Here is a 24,144-nt window from a genome sequence, read left to right as displayed (position 1 = left end):
TTTTTTGACAGAATTACAAGCCTGGTAGATGAAGGGAACGCAGTGGATGTAGCCTACCTTGATTTCAGCAAGGCATTTGACAAGGTGCCCCATGATATTCTTGTAAAGAAGCTGGTAAAATGCGGTCTTGACTATGCTACCACTCAGTGGATTTGTAACTGGCTGACTGACCGAACCCAAAGGGTGCTCATCAATGGTTCCTCTTCATCCTGGAGAAGAGTGACTAGTGGGGTGCCACAGGGTTCTGTCTTGGGCCCGGTCTTATTCAACATCTTTATCAACGACTTGGATGATGGACTCAAGGGCATGCTGATCAAATTTGCAGATGACACCAAACTGGAAGGGGTGGCTAACACCCCAGAGGACAGGATCACACTTCAAAACGACCTTGACAGATTAGAGAACTGAGCCAAAACAAACAAGATGAATTTTAACAGGGAGAAATGTAAAGTATTGCACTTGGGCAAAAAAAATGAGAGGCACAAATACAAGATGGGTGACACCTGGCTTGAGAGCAGTACATGTGAAAAGGATCTAGGAGTCTTGGTTGACCACAAACTTGACATGAGCCAACAGTGTGACGCAGCAGCTAAAAAAGCCAATGCAATTCTGGGCTGCATCAATAGGAGTATAGCATCTGGATCAAGGGAAGTAATAGTGCCACTGTATTCTGCTCTGGTCAGACCTCACCTGGAGTACTGTGTCCAGTTCTAGGCACCACAGTTCAAGAAGGACACTGACAAACTGGAACGTGTCCAGAGGAGGGCAACCAAAATTGGTCAAAGGCCTGGAAACGATGCCTTATGAGGAACGGCTAAGGGAGCTGGGCATGTTTAGCCTGGAGAAGAGGAGGTTAAGGGGTGATATGATAGCCATGTCCAAATATATGAAAGGATGTCACATAGAGGAGGGAGAAAGGTTGTTTTCTGCTGCTCCAGAGAAGCGGACACGGAGCAATGGCTCCAAACTACAAGAAAGAAGATTCCACCTAAGCATTAGGAAGAACTTCCTGACAGTAAGAGCTGTTCGACAGTGGAATTTGCTGCCAAGGAGTGTGGTGGAGTCTCCTTCTTTGGAGGTCTTTAAGCAGAGGCTTGACAACCATATGTCAGGAGTGCTCTGATGGTGTTTCCTGCTTGGCAGGGGGTTGGACTTGATGGCCCTTGTGGTCTCTTCCAACTCTATGATTCTATGATTCTATGAGCTTCCAGATGCACAAGAGGCCAACCATGGTTTTGAGTCTCAAGGGCCACAGGTTCCCACCCAGCTCTAAGAGATCTGCTGTGCCCATACAGGCTACGAAATTGCAGACCAGGTATCTAATGAATCCATAAAACTGTAGTTTCTGGGATTTTAACTTTGACTCCATTTAAATTAAACATTTATCAAACAGCTTTCACTAATGTTCTTCTAAGCACACTGAGCTTATTTACACAAGCCTTTTAAATTTATCTCTATTTATAGTCCCCAAATTATTTACTTTATGTGAAGAGAACACTTGGTTCTTTACAGGACATCCCTTCTTCCTTTGCCCTTTTTATTTTTACTCCAAGATCATTATCTGTGGGAATTTGACTGAAAAGAATGTCAGAAATGAGTGATACTGAAATTTGTGGAGGACTTTGCTTTGAGGGGACACCAACAGAACATTCACTGCTTCATTTCTCTTTTCATTTTCCTTGGGTACAGATTTAGCCCTACAAACGGGGAGATGCCACACAATTGTTGAGTAGAGTGTTGCAGAACCAGGGCAATTTTAAGATTTTGTTTAAAAACTTTGATGTTTCATGTAGCCATTATTTTCATGCAAAAAGGAAAAAAATGTTGAAATGTCACAGTCCTGATGTCATCAATTTGACCTAGGTCTTTGCTAATTTAGATGTGTCCTCTTATAACAGTTTAATATTGGTCATCCAGTGGACATCTTCCAAATTAATGCTTTTTTAGAGAACCCATTCAGATGACATATTGCATGTGTATATGTGTTTGTTCAACCTTTTACTAGAACTATCTCCCTAGTGCCATATCTTCTTTTTCCTGCCTCTGGTTCTGTTCCTTGTTAATTACCCAAATAGCAGATTAGGAAATTGGATTTTACAAGGTGAGATGATTTATTTATAGAGTAAGCACTTAGTGTTTCTCCCATAGCTGCTGTTATAGAACGGTTATCTTCCATCTTTTCAGACCCAGAACCCACTTTTAACCCAAATATGCATTTGGGGACTCCATTATTAATAGTTTACTATGGTGATAGTGCACCTGTTGTGACCCATCTTGGATCAGACCACAACCCACAAGTGGGTCCCAACCCACCCGTTGAAGGCCAATGTTCTAGGAGGCTATGGGGAGGACACCATTTGGCTAAAATTGGGGGGAATCAGCTGGGGAACCTTGTAGAAGTCCCTCTACATTTTTCTCCTTAACTCAAGACCAAAAAAAAAAAAGTAATAAGACTAATAAGACCCAGAATCTCCTACAACACATTACATCAGAGATGGGGAACATGTAGCCTTCCAAATGTCATTGTACTCCATCTCCCATCAGTCTGAGCCAGCATGGACAATGGTCACCGTTGGTGGGAGTTGTGACTCAACAGCATCCAACAATATCTGGATGGCACAATTTTGGCTAGCCCTGATTTCAGCACAGAATAGTGGCATAGCACCTCAGCCCCTAGACAAGCAACTATTTTCACAGTCTCAGCTCTTCTCAATCTATGATATGTGGATAATGGTATTGGCATTACAATGCCCCTGTAAATATTCCTAAGGATCAGTTCACACATGCATGAAAATCACTTGATTACTATATTTTTCGCTCTATAAGACGCACCAGACCACAAGACGCACCTAGTTTTTGGAGGAGGAAAACAAGAAAAAAAATATTCTGAATCTCAGAAGCCAGAACAGCAAGAGGGATCGTTGCGCAGTGAAAGCAGCAATCCCTCTTGCTGTTCTGGTTTCTGGGATAGCTGCGCAGCCTGCATTCGCTCCATAAGACGCACACACATTTCCCCTTACTTTTTAGGAGGGAAAAAGTGAGTCTTATAGAGCAAAAAACACGGTAATCAACACTGGGTGACTTTTAGATAAATATGTGAATTGGTTCCAGTTGTTTCCTCAGGTGAGATGAAATTTCTATGTATGAGTGTGAATCTATGATGGCTTATATATGAATATGCATCAGGCATGTTTGCATTCTCCCATAACATCATCTCTTCCCATACTTCAGACAGTTTATTCACACCACAGGTCATCTTTACAACTGTCTTCAAATTCCCACCTCAGTTTTCACAAAAAACATTCAGCTCTGTAATAACAGTGCTTAGATAACCTGTACTTGACCTGTCTTTGGACAGCAATGATTATCCATGCAAGATGATTTTGAAAGATAATACAGAGCGATGTAGATGGTCTCTGTTAAGACATCTAACGTGAAGCTAGCTGTGTCTAGAGTATTTTTCTTTTTTTCCATACATCATTGAATTTCATTGTAGAGAACATGCTGAAGTCCTTTCATGCCAGTACTGTGTGCAGTTAGTGCATTTCCATTAGAATCATACTGTTTTTGATTGGGGAGAATATAGCAATGCTCTCATGGGAGAGGAGCATTTCAGGTGTAAAAGAGGATTTGTTATAAAGAAAGTGATTATAATGGGATTTAATGTAATTGAAAGTCAAGGTACAGTAGCTATGCTCTGTATCACTAGCAGTATTAAAGTTTTCATTGAATGTGGATTAGATCTCCCTATGTAAACAGGAAACAAGGAGCTCCAGAATTAATCTCTAATACGTCGTACAGATTTAGTGCTTCGAGAAATAAAATCATGTAGAGAAACTTTAATACAGCCTTCTGTATTCTCTGGCCGATAAAATGGGATTATTAGTGCTCTACCTTACAGGCTTGTAAGGACAAAGGAGATGATCGCAAAGCACTTTAGACACTGAAAATGTTATAGAAATGTTGTCATGAATAATTAGCTAAAAACAGCAGCCCGGGGAATGTGTTGGAAGATCAAGATAAAATTAATCTTTCAAGCTTAAAATTCCCCCCAAATGTTAACATTCCTGGTGTTTCTTTGTTGAACACATTCAGTGTTGAGAGGATGAATTTCTCACGGTGTTCTTAAAGGGCAGAAAAAGAGAGAATAATATTGCTGTGAGTTCTATGTGTCAATGACTATTGTTTGTTCCTAGCTTCTGTTTAATCTTCACTACAGAGGAGAAGCCCTATGTAGCTAAACTCTCTTCTAATGAGATCATTATTTTCTAACTCCCCTTTCAAATGAATGTTCTTTTACATAGCAAAGCTGCAGCGCTTGGGTTTTAGAACAGTGCTACCTTTTATCTCGCCAACATAAGAAGTACTTAAGGAAAGGACAAGAAGGGTCAAGAAGGAAATGTATGTGGCATACATTGCGCTGCCTGGCAGGCAAGACTGGGATACAAAGGAAGAAGTTCATGGTAACAAGACTGCCCATCATTATGAGCAGAAGGGTTGGGAGAAAACGGAATCTTGTGATCAGCTTAGCTCAGAATTCCTCAAAATTGCACAATAAAGGATTGTAGGCTGAGCTCATTTCAAGGCATGGCTACATGGGAGCTTGCTACACTCTGTGCTCTGCATTTCAGAATGCTACAGAGACACTGGAAGACTTCATCACATCCATACCATACATCCAAAGCACATAGCTTCCTCCAAAGAAATCCTAGGAGCTGTGGTTTGTTAAGTGTGCTGGGAATTACAGTTTGTGAGAAGCAAATTACAGTGCCCAAAATTCTTTGGGGGAAGTCATGCACTTTAAATGTATAGTGTGGCTGTGACATCTTCTCCATTATCAACTTCAGAGCCTGTGAACAACCTGTTTCCATGTTTCCATGCGTCGGCCAGTGAGTGGCAAGGATTCATGCCTGCTATGTATCAGTGTGCCATTTGTGCACTTTGTGGATGGCGGAGACAAGAGACAATATAGTACATGATCTTTAGAGGAATTGGATGCTGTTGAAGACATGTATATGACTTTTAGAACCACAAGCTCTCCCGGGAAGAGATAAATCACAGAGTTGCAGGATGGAAATAGGGCCCAAGACATTTTGCCGCCTGACGCAAAACAGCAGCAGAACCTGCCCTCCCTCTCCTCTCTCTCCCCTTAATCTCTTCAGAAGATTCCTCAAACCCTTGAGCAAATTTAGGGAAGGCACACAGAGGGAGGAGAGGAAGGGAAAGTTCTGTTGCACAAATCTAAAGCATGGCACAAATGGAACTATTCACTGGATAATACCCAATATGTTGACTCCTTTTTGACATCAGGAAAGTTGCTTTTTTATTGAATCACTATTTCTATATTTTAAAAAATAAACAATTGACATAGGATGAAAGGAAGGAAGCAGAAGGAGAAGCCTTTTATCTCCAACCAGCATAGCTACCAGTTCTATCATCCATGCTCTACAGAATCAGTATACCTGTGAAAACAAGTCTCTTGGAATCGACACGGGTGAGAACTGTTGCGATCCTGTTCTGCATGAGGGCTCCTTGGAGGCATCCAGGTGTTCACTATTAGGAACCGGATAGTAGACTAAATGGACCTTTGGATATCCAACAGAGCTCTTGATTTCTTAGTGGAGTTGGTCTGGTTGTTTTGGCTATCTCTTTCAGCAACACATCTGTTGGTGGTGGTGTTTTATGTTCATGGTTACATTTATTTCATATGGAGTACAATATTAATAATAAATTGTGCCTATATCATACAAGTCAGCACTTAATTAACATTGTAATTTGTATTGAATTAAGCAGTTGGCTGTGTCAATATTTGCCCACATATAGGTAAAGATGGAACAGGAATGAATTCAGTCCACTTTTCTCAGCAAACTAACCCCATTTGTCACCCCAGAACTTGCTTTGCAGATCTGATCACAACTCCCATTCAAATGATACCCCCAAATTTTGCAATGCGGTTTTGGTGTGCAAAAGTAAGCATTTTATGATTACCATTTGTACCAAATGTGTGTTTTATCGGAAAATGCACTGAAAAACACATATTTTGAGGGAAATGCATAGGAAAATGTGTGCAGTAATGTGTGTCAGTGTGTGTCTTAATATGTGTAATTAAAAAAAAAATTCCACAGAGGAAAAGATGGACCTATGATTGAGTGGTCACAAAAGTAAAACAAAATAGTCTTAGGCTGATCCATAGGAGCCAACTCCTAGGAGCCGAGATCCCTTTGACCCCCATAAAATATTTGAGGGGGCTGCCCTCTCTCAAGTTGATGGGCATTGCCATTCATATGTTGTGTGTGCCTCAGGTCTTGTGATCTTACATGCCCCCCCCCCCCCAATTTTATTCAAGTTGGCACCTCTGGGCTGATTTGTCAATCCCTACTTGAAAGACCTTGGTTTAGGATTGACCTCATAAAGGCAGTGGCAAGAGAACTTAGGAACTCCATCCCAGGGGTATTAATATCCCACACCAAAATCAGGATCTGGCAGCCTGAATCAGAGACTGCAGTCCTGAAATCACTGTGTAATTCTGCAGTGTGCTGAATTTGGCAGTTGTTCTATGTCATCTCCCTGATAGCTGCTCCCAGGCATCAAAATTAGGGTTAGTAATTAGAGTTTCCTTCCTGGGGAAAAAAATCTCTCCAGAAAGCAACAGGAGCCCCAAGAACGATGAGAGAGAGAGAGAGAGAGAGAGAGAGAGAGACAGAGACAGAGACAGAGACTGCTCCCTTCCCCCATCTTACCATTCTGATACAACAGCATTCCTTCCTCATTCCACAGCAGAGATAGAAGATTGAAATTCTTTGCAAGGAAGGTCATCCCTTCATAGCCAAATGCCTGTTTGTTTTGCCAGTCCCCTCCAGCAACCCACAAGCATAACAAGTATTGGAAAAAACAGAGGCCATCCTTCACTTATTAATGTGTTTATTAGGCAACAGACTGCTTTCCAACAACATTTCTACAAATCACTTAACAACTCATTTGATGTGCTCAGCAGCAATCCAACAGAGCCTGGTGCAAAACACCGCAAGTCACATACTGTTCACTATCAGAATGTGCCTCGCTTCAAAGAATGCCATCAAGTACTTTTAACATTAAAATATTATCTATTGACTCACCATTGTTTGTACTGATACACTACAAGAACAACAATTTCCCCCCTTGAAGTGTTTGCCATTATCCTGCTGTTGTTTAGCAGCTTAAAGCTAAAATAAATAAATATCACAGGATGTCCGGGGAAAGATATTCTGAACAACTCCCATTAAATGTGCTGAAGGCTATCTAGCCCTTTTCTGGAAGCTGTTAAGGAGAGGTCTCTGGGCTGCAGGAGGATTCCAGAAAACACATTCTCAAATCAGCTTCCTGAATTCCTAAAGAAGTTTCCCATCCTCACTCCTCTGAGGATCATAGCAATTGCAGCACCTGACAGACAGACAGGCAGAACATCTCATTCCCTTTTCCAGCTTCCAAGCATTCACGGCTGTCATCCATACTCCAGCCATCATTGGCCCCTGCTACTCTTGGCTACTCAAGCTTGTGTCAGGCCTGAGTCTGTACTCCGTGCTCTTTCCTGCCAGAGCAATAATATTTACTACAATCATATATTTTTGTCAATCCTCCCAAGAGCTCAGTGCAGCTTTCCTTTGATTCTCAGATAGTCTCCTATCCAGGCTATGCAGAGTTTCTTGAGTTCAGTGCCAGAACTGTGTCATTGGCCTTCAAGCCATTCTCTGTGTTGTGAGCCTGGGTGCCTGGAAATTGGCTTTTATATAACTGGCTGATCAACTTTAAGGTTGAAACTCCATCCTTGGAGCTTCCCACAACCTTTGCTTTGTTTTTCACACTTCCAGCTTCTATCCCCACATCTGTTCTCACTCGCTCAGCATCTCCCAAACACCATTCCTAATTTATCATTGTTCCATCTCATATCCACTATTCCCTTACATCGATTTTTTTCTACATGCTGTGGAATGTCTACATGCTACTTATATTGAAACATGCTTCTGCGTGTTGTTTAGCTTCAAGTCCCATCAGCCTCAGCCACCTTGGCTGGTGTTCAGAGATGATGGAAGTTGTAGTCCAACATCTGTAGGACCAGATGTTCCCCATCCTTGACATGCTGCTACTTTAACTCGCACATGCTCATATGATAAAGTAAAGGCAAAGCAACTGCCTCTGTTGCCTGACATTTAACCTTTTGACAAAGGTGTGTACCTAACTTGCCACCAATTGTTTCCCCACGCATCTACAGAGTTTGAATCCTGAATGTGTTTGGGGAGTTTCCATAGTGAGACCCTGGTCTCATTATGAATGGTGAAGTGGCAAGGGCTATCGACACAATCGCTCCCAAGTGCCCTTTCCCGCCGTGTGGATCCCATTCAGCTGCCTGGTATTGTAGTGATCTGTGAGCAATAAAGCAGGCAAGATGGCCATTGGAATGTAAGTGGTGCAAGAATCATAACGACTGTAACCAAACATAAGTAAGAGTATGTTATCATGCATACTACATGGCAGTGATGGCAACAACAACAAAAGCTGGCTGTATTGCCACAATTGTATCCTCAAGTAGCCATCAGCAGAGCTGTTCCAGGTGATTAAAGTGCTGTTGAATTCAGACCCAAGAAAGGAGTCCTCAAGGGATTCTATGACACATTTGAAATACATTTAAAATACAATATTGTTTGCATTCATACTGAATTTTATGTTGAATTGATACAAATCCAGTGAATTTGTTGAGTCGGGTTGTATGGAACTGGTTCCATTTGTTGTGGTTTGAGGATAAGGACAAGACTCTCAGAAAGGTCCAGTCAACGCTTGCCTTTCATGGTTAGAAGGTTGGTTGGTACCCCCTATCTTTACCCCAGGGGAAGAAAATGAGTTTGAGTAATCATTTTGAATAGGGGGAAAAATAACTGGAAGGGAAGGGGTTATGCAGCCCCCCTCCCTTTGCTATTCTTCTGCTCCTGAGGTTGCCTTTAATAAACTGGGGGACTGAAACATGCATTTCCCATGTGATATCTTATTTGGCTTGTTGGAATCTCATGACTGCTTTGATCAAATTTCATAGGAAACTTCAAGTCACTTCACACAACACTCTCCCAGTCTGACCCAGAACTTGCCTAACATTGTGGACCCAACCTATATTATAATCAGGTTATGTCTTATCTTTCCCAAGTGACTGAATTAACCTCAGGACTTGTTTGGCTCTCAGCTTGATATCCCCTTAGGCAGAAGTGGCTGCAAGACACAAAAACAAAAGATCTGCCCCACTGATCTTGCAACACTTGTGCCTCCTTCCAATGGCCTTTCTGCCGCTCGTCCTACCAACTCTTACATTTTACACTTGAGGGACTTTAAACCAGTAACTGCCAGAGGTGCTCCAGCAAGTTAATAGCTAAATGGCAATTTCAGCCCAGCCCATCAACAGCCAACTGAAGCAATTTAGCAAATGTACCACACACTGGTTCTCTTCATGTTTTGGTAGAAACACAAACTCTATTGTTTTTGCTGGTGAGATCAAAAAACAGAGCCTACATAACTTCTCATGGGCTATTTTGTGAAATGCTGCCTTCACAGTCACAATTCCTATTGAGGTCAGTGATGATATTCCAGCTGAACTATTTAAAATTTTAAAACACCTCAGGTTACAAACGTTTCAGGTTACAAACTCTGCTAACCTGGAAGAGTTACCTCGAGTTGAGAACGTTGCTCCAGGATGAGAACGGAAATCATGTGCCAGCGGCGCAGCAGCAGCAAGAGGCCCCATTAGTGAAAGCACGCCTCTAGTTAAGAACAGTTGCAGGTTAAGAACGGACCTCCGGAATGAATTAAGTTTGTAGCTAGAGGTACCACTGTATTTGTAATGCAGAGCTGGTCTGCCAACAGGCCTAGTACCTGAAGCCAGCTGCCCATAGAGTATGCCCTGGGGGATCCTGCCATCTTCTGTCCTGTGTACATGACTGAGGCAGTGTAGACATCGCTGAGGCAGAAGTGTGAACATGCTGGGACTGAGGGCTTGGAAGAGAACATCTTTGTTTAGACTCTGTCCCGCCATGTCATGCCCAAAATCTTAATGATGCAGTGCACGTGTAAGGTGTTTAGGCATTGATTCTGATAGTTGTAAGTTGCCCGTTACTCCTTTCATAAAGCAGCATGCTCAAAATAAAAGCCTGTTAGACTTTCATCTTAGTTGATGGACTGCGATGGATTTCTGATGGGTTGATGTTCTGGGATGGATTTCGGATAGCCCTGGTGAACTTCCCAGTGAATAGAGCAAGGCAGGTCAAGGCTCTTTTTTCACTGTGGAAGAATAAGATGAGTAGAATTATTGACACAATTGCTCCCAATAGTCTTCTCCAACACTGGAGATTGCATTACTTTCTGGTATTCTGATGAGCTGAAGTTGATGCAGTGGGCTGGATGAAAAATAGAGGACAGCTGATAGAAATTTCATTCCAAACCCAACTGAACTCGTGTTAGGGCATATAATTGTGCCTACCACAGAATGTCAGTAGGTTTACTTAAATCCTGAAACAGTCACGAGTTTACTCTAACTCCCACTCTATATCAGTGTTTCCCAACCTTGTGCCTCCAGCTGTTTTTGGACTACAATTACCATCATCCCTTGCCACTGGTCTTGCTAGTCGGGGATGATGGGAGTTGTAGTTCAAAAACAGCTGGAGGCACAAGGTTGGGAAACACTGCTCTATATCACCCTCTCCAAAGTTTAACATGGGAAACTGTGAGTTACATTTGAACATTATTATATCGTGCAGTATAACATGGCATGAAGTTGCATTGGGTTGTATCCAACAAAACCATACTCAAAGTAGATCTATTGTCGTGTCCATTCATTCATTTGTAATCACATTCATTCATTTCTGTGGATTGACACACATCTAGAATGCACACACCTGTCAATTTCAATTTCCCTTAGTTTCTTTTTTATTTTCATTATTGATTTCAGTTTGCCACATTTCCACAACAATTTGTTTGTTTTTTAAGTCATCCTCGAAAAACTTCAGCATTTTAGTGCTCCTTTTTCCCAATATACATATTTTTACAAGCAATTTTTACAATGCAATCTTTGTATGGTGTTTTCACAATTGTATGCATTTTTATCTATAGTGCCCCTAATATACACATCTTTGTACTATTCTTTTTGTTGTTGTTGTTGTTGAAGAATTGAATTGCAAAATTCAGAGAAGTGTGAATTCCAAAGGTAGCTGCACTTCAGTTCACTTATTGTTTCAGGAAAAAAGGAATCAAATTGGTTCATATTAAAATGCAAACTGAACCAAATCCACCTCCCCCCTATCCCTAGTAGATTTAGCTGGATTCAGCCCAAGAGCATTAAAATCTAATCACACACACTCCCCATTTACCATGTCTTAGTCAGCATGTTTCAGGGTCATATTAACAAAGAGAGAGAAAATGGTTATCTCTTAGGGACTGCTCTAAAAGACCCTGTGGCTATTTGAGAGCATGTTTTCTTTCCCTGTTTGATGATAACTGTGAGAAAGGTCCTTGGTATAGAAACATTGATGATCAGAGATAGAATAATCCAAGGAGAAATTCACACGGAGGGATTGGCTAAGAAGGGTTTTATACAAGGATTCGGAGTTGGAGCAAGGCGTGGTTTTGCTTAAGGTTGTAGACAACAGATCATGCATGTAGAAACTGACGCTGCATAACAGCCAAGCTGGGGGAAGGGAAAAGTGGAATGGGAACTTAGGGAGAGGAGAGAGATGGAATCACACAGTGCTTTTCAGTACAGTGGGGGTCTCTACTCACATTACTATACAAGGCAGTTACCAGAAACATTAAGCATAAGAGGTTCTGATGAAATACTTAGCATTTCTGTAATCTGTATGTTTGTTGAGAGATTTCCAGGATTTGTCTGTATCCTGGGTTCCCAGATGGGAAATAATGGTGTGTGATTGATGATACTTTATTGCATGTCTAGGCTTTTGCTAAAATTTTCATCACTTGAGTCATGACAGAAGTGGAATTTGAAGTTTTATTGTACCATTTGTTGGGATACTTGTCTCCCTTTGTCTTTCCTGGGTAAACACACGTTACATTTAGGAACCAAAAGTGTATAGAGTCAAATGGCCCTCCAGGGGGGTGAACAACAAAACCTCTGCCAGATTCATTTTTATCTACCCTTACTAGATCTCGAGAAAAACAATTCTTAAGGAGAATGAACCATCCTGTAACTTACTCAGAAATTCTTGGCTACGCTTGCTGCTTTTCCTTCTTGAACAAACAGAATAATGTTTCCTAGCTGGCAGTTTTTATTTTTTTAATTTTTTTTTAAAAAATCCCATTTTTTGGCATGCTGTAGAAAAAACATACAGCTGTATTTCCAAAACATAGCGATTGAGTAATTCTTTCTGTAAAATGTACTGTGGAGACTGATTCTGCTTTCTGTAGATCTGACTTTCATTGTGTGGGACAGGTGTGGTTTAAATAATCGTTTTCTTGTCCATCTTCATAACAATTATTTGCTCATATCATGTCTAGAGTTAGGCAGCAGTCTTAGGCTATGTACACACTCCTATTTACTCTGACTCAAGTGCACTCCCATGGCTGGTTTGGGAAGCAGTACAGACAATCTCCACTTGGTGCGGGGGTTTTATTCCAGGTCATCATGTGCAAAAACAGAGTATGCATAAATCCACTATGCCCCGTTTTGCCCCATCACAGCCCTGCCCTGCCCTGCCCTGCTCCCATTCCTCCCTGATCTCACCCCATTCCACCCCCTTTACCAGCCACTTCTGGGTCACCACCATGCACACATCTGCAGTTGTGTATAATTGGACGTGCGTCAATCGGTCGTTGTCTGTATAGACACAACATTAGCCACAATCCATATATATCCTACATTTACTCTGTCGTTTCTTAGGAAATGCTGCATTTCGATGTATCCCTGCCCCCCATCAGCTCCAGTCCACACTGAGAAAAAGAATGACGTAGCTTCATTTTAAGCTGGTAACATATACACAGACCTTATATGGGATTTACTTCTGAATAGATAGGCTTGTAGTGCAGGTTTTTTTTTCTAATTTAGTATTTATTTTTATTTTACAGAATTTGTAAACCCCTGAATTGAATATATATATATATATATATATATATGCAGGTTTTGGTGTCCTCGGGTGTCTTCCCGTGTAAAAGTTGGGGTGTCTAGGCGACGTTTCAACGAGGTCTCACTCGTCATCTTCAGGCTGGTGCTTTCGGCTTCTTGTTACTGGAACAGGGCTCTGTTCCAGTAACAAGAAGCCGAAAGCACCAGCCTGAAGATGACGAGTGAGACCTCGTTGAAACGTCGCCTAGACACCCCAACTTTTACACGGGAAGACACCCGAGGACACCAAAACCTGCATTCCTGTACCCGTGAAAATCTACGAAAGCATATATATATATATATATATATATATATATATATATCTGTAAGAAATTTACATTAAATATGCATTAAAATTATCAACAATCTTTCCACGTGCATACAATGTACAGCTTACTCATTTGATAAGAATACATTGCATAAAAATAGAGGCTCTGGCTAGGGATGCTTCCAGACGATTGTTTATTGTGGAATAAGTGCTCCCCAGGCATGCATTGTTTTTGTTGGGTTTTTGGTTTTGTTTTTGCAACATTCACATGTTGTTGTTAGCCTCAAAATGCCAGCCTGTGTTTTGTTTTGTTTTTCCTTTCTTGGGCAAAACTGGTAAATCTAATTCTTGTGAAGGGCCCATTGCAATATGTCAAAGGCCCATTTGCAAATTAAGGCTCTGTCTAGAAGCATCCTGTCTCCTGAATCTGGATGTATAAAAATCAGGTTCAAATTCCCACTCATCTATGGAGTTCACTGCTTTCGCAAGTTAATGTATGGCCAGATTCACACCATACATGTAAAGCACTGTTTTGCCACTTTAGTGTCTTCCAAAGGATCCTGGGAACTGTAGTTTGTTAGGAGAACTGCATTCCCCTTGCAGTGCTACAGTTTCCAGAGATCCTTGGGAAGAGCGATTGGTTGTGGCTTGAGGACCCGAACCCCACGCAGTAGAATGAAACACAAGGACACGTGATATAAGGTTAATGGGCAAGAAAAGGCCACAACTTTATTGATTACAGCAAGTGAAAAGGTATTGGCTTAGGCATTGGATTACGTCAGCTGACTCCACCCACTTGGAGAGGGGTGAGTCTAAAAAACAAAGGGGGGTTTATTCACCAGTAGGTGGAGCCTGTTGATGCTAATCCAACTACAGGCTCTCCCCTGATGTCACCAAGGGTCGTGCCATGGCCTCCCGCCAAGCAGGCATCGGACAGAATACACGACCGCCGGATTCCTTTAACGGAATACCCAAAAATTGAAGGCGCAGGCGATCGCCACACCTAGCCCTTCGACACCACAACACATTATTCCAATGCCTAACTTACCCACCAATACCACGAAAGTTGTGACAATTGCTACGAGGTAGGCGAAAAAACCAAAAAGCCTAATGCCAAATGGAAAAATTCCTACCAGGCCCCCTGGACAACCAGGGCGACCAACCTAAGGTCCATAGCAAGGCCAAAAGAAAACTGGAAACCCTGCTCTAAGGGAGTGGAGGGTGGGTGACGCGCGACGGGCCGACAAAAAGAGAGGGCTGGAGGCTGGCGCCGCAGCAATTCAGGCTGCTGTACATGCCCCCTTGAAGGCACCTGGCTGGGTGCCTGGCCGAGGGCGTGGGCGCCAGCCAGGTGAGTGGGAGGCAGGGGGCAAATGCCCCCCTGCTTGAGGCGGAGTCCGGCTCCCAGCCACAACCACTCCCCTCTCTTGCAGGGAGGAGAGTCTTTGGTAAACCACTTGGGAAAGCACTGAGCAGCTCTGTAAATTTGATTTATCTCCATATAGTGTATATTTTGAAAATTGTGCTGCACATTTTTACTCTAGTGATGTTGGGGCTCTCAGGGCAGAGGAGTAGGAGATGGCTTCCTGTAGGCAACTGGTTGGCCACTGTCAAAACAAAATGCTTGTTAGGTCTTTATGCTGATCCCTAAACGGCCTCGGCCCAGTATACCTGAAAGAGAGTCTCCACCCACATCATTCAGTCCAGACACTTAGGTTCAGCTCTGAGGGTCTTCTGGCGGTTCCCTCACTGTGAGAAATGAAGTTACAGGGAACCAGGCAGAGGGCCTTCTCGGTAGTGGCGCCCACCCTGTGGAACACCCTCCCACCAGATGTCCAGGAAATAAATAACTACCTGACTTTTAGCAGGCATCTGAAGGCAGCTCTGTTTAGAGAATTTTTTCCTGTTTGCTGTTTTATCATGTTTTTAATATCCTATTGGAAGATGCCCAGAGTGGCTGGGGAGGCCCAGCCAGATGGGCAGGGTTTAAGTAATAATTAGTTGTTGTTGTTATTGTTGTTGTGGTTGTTGTTGTTGTTGTTGTTGCCCAGCGGGGTTGTCCTTGTGTTCTTATGCACAGAGAAAGTAAGTCATGAATGTCAGTGGCAGAAAAGGAGCACCAACTTGGTCGTCACTTTGTGCCACCTGAGAGAAAGGCCATGGCTCAGTGATCGATCACAAACTTTGAAGGCAAAGAAAGGTCCCAGGTTCAATCCTGGGCATCTCCTAGTAGATCTAGGAGGGACTTCTGTATGATACCCTGGAAAGCTGCTACCAGTCAAGGTTGACAATACAGAAGATGATGATGATGATGATGAAGAAGAAGAAGAAGAAGAGGAGGAGGAGGAGGAGTTTGGATTTGATATCCTGCTTTATCACCCAAAGGAGTCTCAAAGCGGCTAACATTCTCCTTTCCCTTCCTCCCCCACAACAAACACTCTGTGAGGTGAGTGGGGCTGAGAGACTTCAGAGAAGTGTGACTGGCCCAAGGTCACCCAGCAGCTGCATGTGGAGGAGCGGAGACGCGAACCCGGTTCCCCAGATTACAACACTACCACACTTAACCACTACACCACACTGGCTCTCTACAGTTACACCTTGAGTTACAGACGCTTCAGGTTGCGTTTTTTCAGGTTACAGACCACCGAAACCCGGAAGTACCGGAATGGGTTACTTCTGGGTTTCGGCGGTCATGCATGCGCAGAAGTGCTAAATTGCGCTTTGCGCATGTGCAGAAGCACAGAATCACAACCCGTACATGTGCAGACGCACTGCTGCAGGTTGCGAACATGCATCCCGCATGGATCAAGTTCGCGACCCAAGCGTCCACTGTACTGGGCTAGATGAACAAATAGCAAAATGGTTCTCCCATTGGGTCCCCCTCCCCCTGCCTTGAGTTCATGTTTTCCTCTCTCTTTGCATTCCATACATTTTTTTTTTTTTTTAAATCATTTTCTGTCAGAGTAAGAAGACTTGAGAGGGCGAAGAATTTCCAAAAGATGTACAGCTGGTGGTTGAAGCTTTCGAGTGAGAAATGTAATATTGGCCAGGCCCTGTAGTGACTGTCAGAGCTAATGCCTCTGAACCTTGGAGGGACCGAAAGCAAACACCAGCCTGTTGCCATTAAACTCCAGCTATGATCCCAGGGAGTATGCAGAGGGTTAAAAGGCTTTAAGAAAAAGAGCAGGTTCTTTGTTACCTTTGACACACAAACATCCCAGGCAAGCTACCGTTTTGTTTATCCCACTGCAAACCTTAGGACAAGCTGCTTACCTTCCATGACATGACCTTTCCGCCGAATATATCCTTTCAAACATTTGAATTCAGCAAAGTAGAATTAAAATCATTGACCTTTCATTCTTCCCTAATCCACTCCCTTCTACAGACTTTGCTTTTAATAACCAAAAAAACCCCTACATCTCTCTCTCTCTCTCTCTCTCTCTCTCTGTCTCTAATGCCCTGCTGTCAGTAGTGCAGAAAGCAACCCCATGTTTGTGAGAGACGCCAGCCAAATCAGCACCGGAGAACTTATTGCAAGCATTCGGACTTAATCTGCGAATTATATTAGGACTTTCTATTGCCTGTATTTCTGCTTGTTGAGCTTGTTTGAGGGTGGTTTTGTTTTCTAAGCCTTTTGTAACCAGCATGCGGGGAGGGCGGGGGAGAAGAAACAGCTACACAGGAATGTCTTTCTCCATGGGGAGGGGGGGAGTCTAATACATAAACACACACAACAGAATAGTTCCTGTTCTGGTCACTGAACTAAAAAGGGATCCATTTCTTAGAAGTATCAAATAACTCTGCCAAACAAATGGTAACAGAAAAGGCAGAGTTTACTGGAAGAGCTAGATCACTCATTAAAAGAGAGGATTTTGAGGGTGCTCAGTTTATCTCTCAGTGGAGCCACCCAGACCAATATATTTTTATTGCTCTTCTGCTGCTTGTGTTGTCAGCTTTTCAGTAGAACATCCTAAACGACAGCATTTTTTTAAAAACTTAAAATTTAGTTTAATGACAGAAGGGGATTTGGGGTGGCACCTATCCTTTCAGGTTGCCCTTTAGGGCTTACGGCACCACTCAACTGTCCCACTGTATCATTTCCCACCCCGCAGAGTCAAAGACACAGAGGATGCTACACGATGGGAAAAGACAGAATTCTGTATTCCTCGGAAACGTGCTGCATTGCAGGACCCAGCTTTTTATTTTTGGCAGCAGTTGCTGGAGCAAATTATACAGCTCATCAGATGTGGTATGTTAGCTGCAGTAGATAAACCAGTGCAAAGACTTGTTTTTCTTGTTTATATTCGGTTACTAGTTTGACTGAAATCGGATTTCGGAGCTAGGGTTGTTGTTTAATATGGAACAAGATCTGAAATGAAGACACCCCAGGTTCTTAGAAAGAAAGAAAAACTCCCAAAATGATTTTCCCCAAAGTTTGTTGTTGTTTTTTGAATGAAGAGCTGGTTTACTGACCATGAACAAAACTTCAGGAAATTCCAAAGCCCACATGGATATTCAGAGACTTGCAGGTGGCATATAGACATTCATAGAAACAAAAGTGGGTTCAGGAGATTGTCTACAAAGTGAGCCTTGCTTCTCCCTTTCTCCTCTGTACTGTAAGGATGGTGGTGGAATTTGAATCACTTCATGCTTAAAGGTGAACCTACATAACTTGCACTTTCCAAAACAATGCACAAACCCAAACACACCCATCCTTCTCTGAATGGTGCAAAGTAGTTCTTCAGCCAAGTATGTATATGCTGGGGTAAAGTGTCCACACAAATGCACTTCATGGAAAAAAAAACATTTAAAAATGCATTGTTTTACTGGAAACTGCTGTGCAAAAAGTGTTTCAGTTCAGCGAAATTTCATACAAGCATATGTATGTTAGGAGAAATTTGCACCAAAACGCTAATTAATTTTCATGAGGGTCTTTTTTTAAAAAAAATTACAAACTGGTGTAGACTGAATGTGAGACTGAAAAAATGAGAAACTGACTGAAACTGAAATTGACAGATTTTCCCGCCCCTAGTACTGACACTAGAGTGGAAGGTAGAGAAAAAAGTGGTCTCCTCATTTTGATATGGGTGGAATTGTTTCTCAAGTTCTTCCCATGACTACCTAATTAAAAGTTTCTGACTTTATTTTAGAAAAATATTTTTTTCATTAATTCTCCCCCTTGAATTTTCTAATCAGCTCAGGAAGTGAGAGAATTTGCTTTGTCATTGGCACACAGGCCAGCTAGTCTTCACATCTTGTAGTGACTGAGATGAGTGCAATCCCCAGCAGACTCACCACTGAATTTTCACACTTCTGCACACAGCTGCATTACAATAGGGTTGGTGTATGCAGATAAGCTCCAATGCAAGCAGAATACTAAGAGCAGACCTGATTCCTGGCATTATTTTAATACTGGCATTGCTCAGAATGAGCTAAGTTTATTTGAAAACTGAGCCAAAATTCAGAGGAAGGAGACTTTTTGTGGGAAGGAGCCATAGTTCTGGGGTAGAGCATCAAGACTATTATTATTATTATTATTATTATTATTATTATTATTATTTTCATTTCATTTTATATTTATATTTTTTTTCATCATAATAGCTCCTCAAAAATGTAGATTCCTGAATTTCAGGACAGCCTTCCTCAAGACTTCTCAATGTCTTGTATGCCAGCTTCAGTCATCCCTGATTTTTGGCTATGTTTGCTGGGCTGACATGGTGGGAGAATTTATTTTCACCACTATGACCCAGCAGCAAATACCTCCCCACATAAAAAAAAAAAAATAAACCTTCATGGCCTAGGACCCTCATACCTACGGGACCGTCTCTCCCGGTATGCCCCACGGAGAGCCTCAAGGTCCATAAATAGCAACACCCTAGTGGTCCCAGGCCCTAAGGAAGTTAGATTAGCTTCAACCAGAGCCAGGGCCTTTTCAACACTGGCTCCAGCCTGGTGGAACACTCTGCCTCATGAGACCAGGGCCCTGCAGGATCTGATTTTTTTTCCGTAGGGTCTGTAAGACAGAGTTGTTCCGCCTGGCCTTTGGCTTGGAGCCAATTTGATTCCCTCCCCTCCCCCTCTTTCTTTTTTCTTTTTCCTTTCTCCTCCTGTGATGAGGCTGCATTTTAATATTTTAATATTTTAATGTTTCAATATTTTAATGTTGTATTTTAATCTTGTTTTCAAGTTGTATTCATTCAACTTGTTTTTATTATTGCTTGTGAGCCGCCCTGAGCCCGGCCTTGGCTGGGGAGGGCGGGGTATAAATAAAATATTATTATTATTATTATTATTATTATTATTATTATTATTATTATTGGCACAGTGTAGCTCTGTAGTAGAGTATGTCCTTTGCATTCAGAACATCCCAGGTTCAAGTCATGGCATCACCAGTTAGAGCTGAAACCCTGGAGAGCTGCTGCCAAATAGACTACTGGTCTTCACCTGGTGGATTGGGACCCACTGGTGTTTCATGGCCTGCCCCAAGGTAGACTACAACAAGAGCACTGCCACCATGCAAATCTGTGATAGAAGATTAGCAAATGGGTCTCCAAATGCATGTTTGTGTTAAAGGTACTTCCTGCATCTGAAAAGGTGGAAGATACCTTGAGGAAGGCCAGTAGTCTGCTTCAGTATAAGGCAGCTTCTTATGTTCACAATATACACAGCTCAGCTCAAGCATTCCTCATCTACCTGTATGTAAACGCACAGAGGGAGAGGTTTCCAGTGACCTTGCCTCCTGAAACATTTAATTCACACAACATCTGAAACATCGATTAACATTTGGCAGGCACCCTTGCTATACCATGTTTTACACATACCAAAACCCTTTAGAAACCTTATCCAGACACAAGATTTAATTTTCTATCCATATTTTTAGCACTTGCTGATTTCAGGTGTATTATATTGCGAATTGTTATACTATTTTATGTACACTCTTAGAACTGTGGTGGGGTTTTTTTTAAGCCATGTATGATTTTTTTTCTAAATATGTAAATAAATATGAAATGGGATCGAAGTCTGTACAGCTCAGAGTTTTTCATTTTAAGCATGTTGCACTGCAGCAAGGAAACATGTCCAGAAAGAAAGAAAAATCAACATTATTATATGGCTATGTATTCAGGGGACATTATTAACACACTTGTCTATTATTTTAATTCAAAATGTTCATGGAATAAGAGGTTCTGTCCAAATTTAAGGCTGGCAGAATTGCCCATTAAAATGACAAGCTAAGAAAGGCGATATAAGACCCTCCCCACCCCGCTTCTCCTCCTTACTGGCCATTGTGTGAATAGAAATAGTCTCCTACTGTAATGTAGATTTCCTACAGAATCTCCCAGATCACGCTGCACTTTTCAGCTAGAATAAGATTCGGCAATGGCACCCTGTTCATTTAGTTGGCAGTTTATTTTTAGGCACCAAGCGCTATCACTAGACTCTTTAATTCCTTGTGCAATTGTTGAAATATTTATTTCTTACTTCAAGTTTAAGGGCAGTCCTTCCCTTTACCCATTTCTTTCAGATGTGGTGTTAAAGCTTTGTTTGTTTTGTTTTCTTTCTTTTAATGCAATAATAATAATAATAATCTTATTTACTGGTCAGTGCTGGTCCCCTTCTTGCATGCATGCCTACCATTCTATGGAAGCCACTTCTCCATGGTGCTACCACAGAACACTGTGGCATGTAAACCATGGAGGTAGGGCTAAATTTTCTCACTTTATCCTCACCCTTGTAACTACAGTATACACAAACAGACTGCAGCGATGTAAGGTAGCACCATGGAGAATCATGCTGTATTCACCATGGAGAGTGAATTCAGTGTGAATGCTGATCATTTGCCAAGATATATACTCTTTGCAATGTAATTTTAAGGATCCGTCCACCAGGCCAGAACCTTATCTCACTCATCACATCTTTGGAATAAGGAACTCCCCAGGGCAGACAATCACAGTGGGGCTTCCAGGCAGCGTCAATCAGCTGACTGACATTATCAGTGAGCCTGGTTTGCCAAGGAAAAACTGAGAGAACCATTTAAGCACACAGCATATGATGTCAGGTGTGGGGCGGGTGTAGCTTGGGGAAAATGAGGACCCTAGCAAGGCCTAATTAGGCCACAGGCTGACACAGATGGTTCTGTTGCTAAAAGGAATAGTTAATGAAATGAATTTAGAACTTACAATGGCATTATTAATAGAGACAAGAATTGTAACAGTAGGTCAGTGATCATTTCCCATTTGACCCGATATAATGCAATAGTGACTCAAAATCTGGAAGATAGTCTTTTTGACTAAGTTAACATATTATAAAAAATGTAAAGAAGGAGAAGCAGTTAGTAAATTTATTGGAAGGTGTAGTTTGCTTATAAATTATTAGAAATTGAAATTTCAAGTTAACATTCAACTGGATGTTTTGTTTAAATTAATTTCCAAAGTGCTGAAGATTTCCTGATGCTTTTTTGGTCTCTTTTCTCACTTATTTAACATTCTGGTTAATAAGCATAATATTGTGCCAACATATATGGAATGATTATTTCAAAGCACTTTTTTTTAAAGGCTCTTTTGATAAAATCCCTTGTCCTCAGGTAGATACAAGAAGAAAGCTGATACAGCCATTGTAAAAAAAACCTGGCAAAAAAAGAATTCAATGTCATTATGGTGGTCATAGGAAAAGCAATTTATCCAGGCACACTTGCATAAGCAAGTATTGTACCAAAGACTATATAAAAATTGAGAGTCTGTGGCCACCAACCTAGACAGGCTCCTCACTGGTCTTTGGTTTCATCTGAATCCCAGGCTCACTTCTGGAGATGCCGAGTCAAACAATACTTATAAAAATGATGAGGCAGCAGCTTTGTTGAGGATGAAGAAGCTGGATGGAGAATCTTGACAGCCAAATAAAGCATTTCTATTGTTTTATGTGTTGTTCTAAAGATTTTATGACCAACCTATAGCCTCGAGTGCAAGAAATCTGACCATTCTGCTAGTTTTTCTGTTGGTGCAGGGTACCAATTTTGGACTGCAGTAGTTTATGTGTTGTCATCAAAATGCTAAAGAAGACATACTCCTTAATTCCTGAGAGCACATCTCTTAAAGAGGCAAATTTCAATTGACAAAAAGGAGAAGGTCAGCCATGACCTAGGATAACTTCGACGAATCACCACCCCGCACTCAAACATACTTCATGGGTTGCAGGGAGGCATGGGATACATCGAGGTGAACCAGTTTCAGCTGCTGTGAAAAATAGTTCATTTCAAATATTCTAAATAAATATTTATTGTAAGCATTCTCATTGCACAACATGGGTTGGGTAATCGTATGCCAACTCCTGGTCTGAAGGGAGTATATGTATCCATGCCATGCAATTAATTTAGGAAAGAAAATGTAATCCTCAGCTAAATTCCTCAAAGTAAGAATCTTTTTAATTATATGTATGTCCATACAAATAATAACTGTTACTGTCTCTTAATTTTTTATTCAAAATACAAGGCTCCCAAGAAGAGCTCTGGGAAAAGTGCATGAAGACATAAAAAGGGAAGAGGGGAGAAATAACTGATTCTGGCAGTTTTTAAATGTTAGATTTTGCACAGGGAGAAAAAGAGGGAGGGCAAGAAGTAGAGTGATTCACTTTAAGCTCTAATGACTATGCCTTATGAGTACAGCTTTCCCCAATATGTATAATGCATGAGTGGCAAAATAGGTCAAACACTGGAGAAAAAAACATCCACATCTTTGAAATCATTAAGAATACAATCGTTCCACTGCATGGCTGCTTGCATAAGACTTCCAAAGCAAAGTCTATGAGAGATGTGAAGGATAATGAAAATTCTCGCTCTTGTGGCAGATTAGAGAGCTCCTGCCAATTTTGGTCCCTTTCCCGTTTTCAGTATACGAAGTGCTGTGGCCAGTGTTATCTAGAAAGTCTCCTTTGTGCGCAACAGGATCTGCTTTAGCCTTGTTTTGGGTAAATGAAACAGTCAAGTTCTTCAGCAATCTGTTAAGCCAACTATGCTCTTTGTAACATAGTCATAAACACCCTAATGGTGAATGCTACTTTATAGAGCAGTGTTTGGGCAGTGAATGGTAACAACTGTGCTGCTTCTACAGAGGCAACACACACAGAAAGAGGGAGGGAGGGAGGCAGAGGGAGAGAAACGTAATGGTAGACCTGCCATTTTTACAACTACAAAACCCAGTCAAATCAAGGCACGGGCCTGGGACTGGCTAGATCATTTCTTTTACTACCTTAAGTGTGTTGTTTTCCCCAGTTGCTGAGAAGCTTCTGAACCAAAGATCAATGACAGACCAATCCTACACATTCTTAATCAGGAGTGAGTTCCAGAAATAAATCAGTTTATTTGTTTATTATGTTTATATACTACCTATCCAATCAAGTTTGCAGAGTGGTTCACAGTTGTTGCAATTAGGATGCAATGGTTGGCAAATTATCACAAAAGCACATTGCAGAGCACAGGAAAAAAATCTTTCTTTCTATAATGTGATGGATATTTGGTCTGGACTACGCCATTGGGTTCTTACATAGCATTCAACAAAAGCTCTTCTGACTGCCTTCTCCTGCAGGAAGGGCTCATGAAGCACACTGCAATAGAGTATCCATTTGGCCCCAGATGCTGCTGTGGCAGCGTGCATCAATGCCTTGCTCCCATGGTTCCCAACATCCTGTAGATGCTTCTACACCTTCTTATGGCATTATCCATAGGTTCCGGAAGGCCTGCTGCAAGCTTCCTCAACAT

General features: G+C 41.7%; 1 long non-coding RNA gene across 9 annotated transcripts in view; it reads right to left on the bottom strand.

Moving 5' to 3' along the window:
* Nucleotides 1-16,980, bottom strand: part of LOC309338280 — a 107,043-nt gene extending 90,063 nt beyond the window's left edge. For 7 of the 9 annotated variants that reach the window (XR_014154818.1, XR_014154819.1, XR_014154820.1 and 4 more), the window contains exon 1: nucleotides 16,668-16,980. This is a non-coding gene — a long non-coding RNA (uncharacterized lncRNA). Of the gene's footprint in view, nucleotides 1-6,740; nucleotides 6,836-16,667 lie in introns of those variants that run through there. The other 2 variants (XR_014154825.1, XR_014154826.1) reach the window with 1 other exon arrangement.
* Nucleotides 16,981-24,144: the final 7,164 nt, after the last annotated feature.

The sequence above is a fragment of the Podarcis erhardii genome (genome assembly GCF_964252035.2).
Source record: "Podarcis erhardii genome assembly, chromosome: 3".
Taxonomy (NCBI): Eukaryota; Metazoa; Chordata; class Lepidosauria; order Squamata; family Lacertidae; genus Podarcis; species Podarcis erhardii.
The sequence above is the reverse complement of the archived record's forward strand: the minus strand, read 5'-3'. Positions and strand labels throughout refer to the sequence as shown.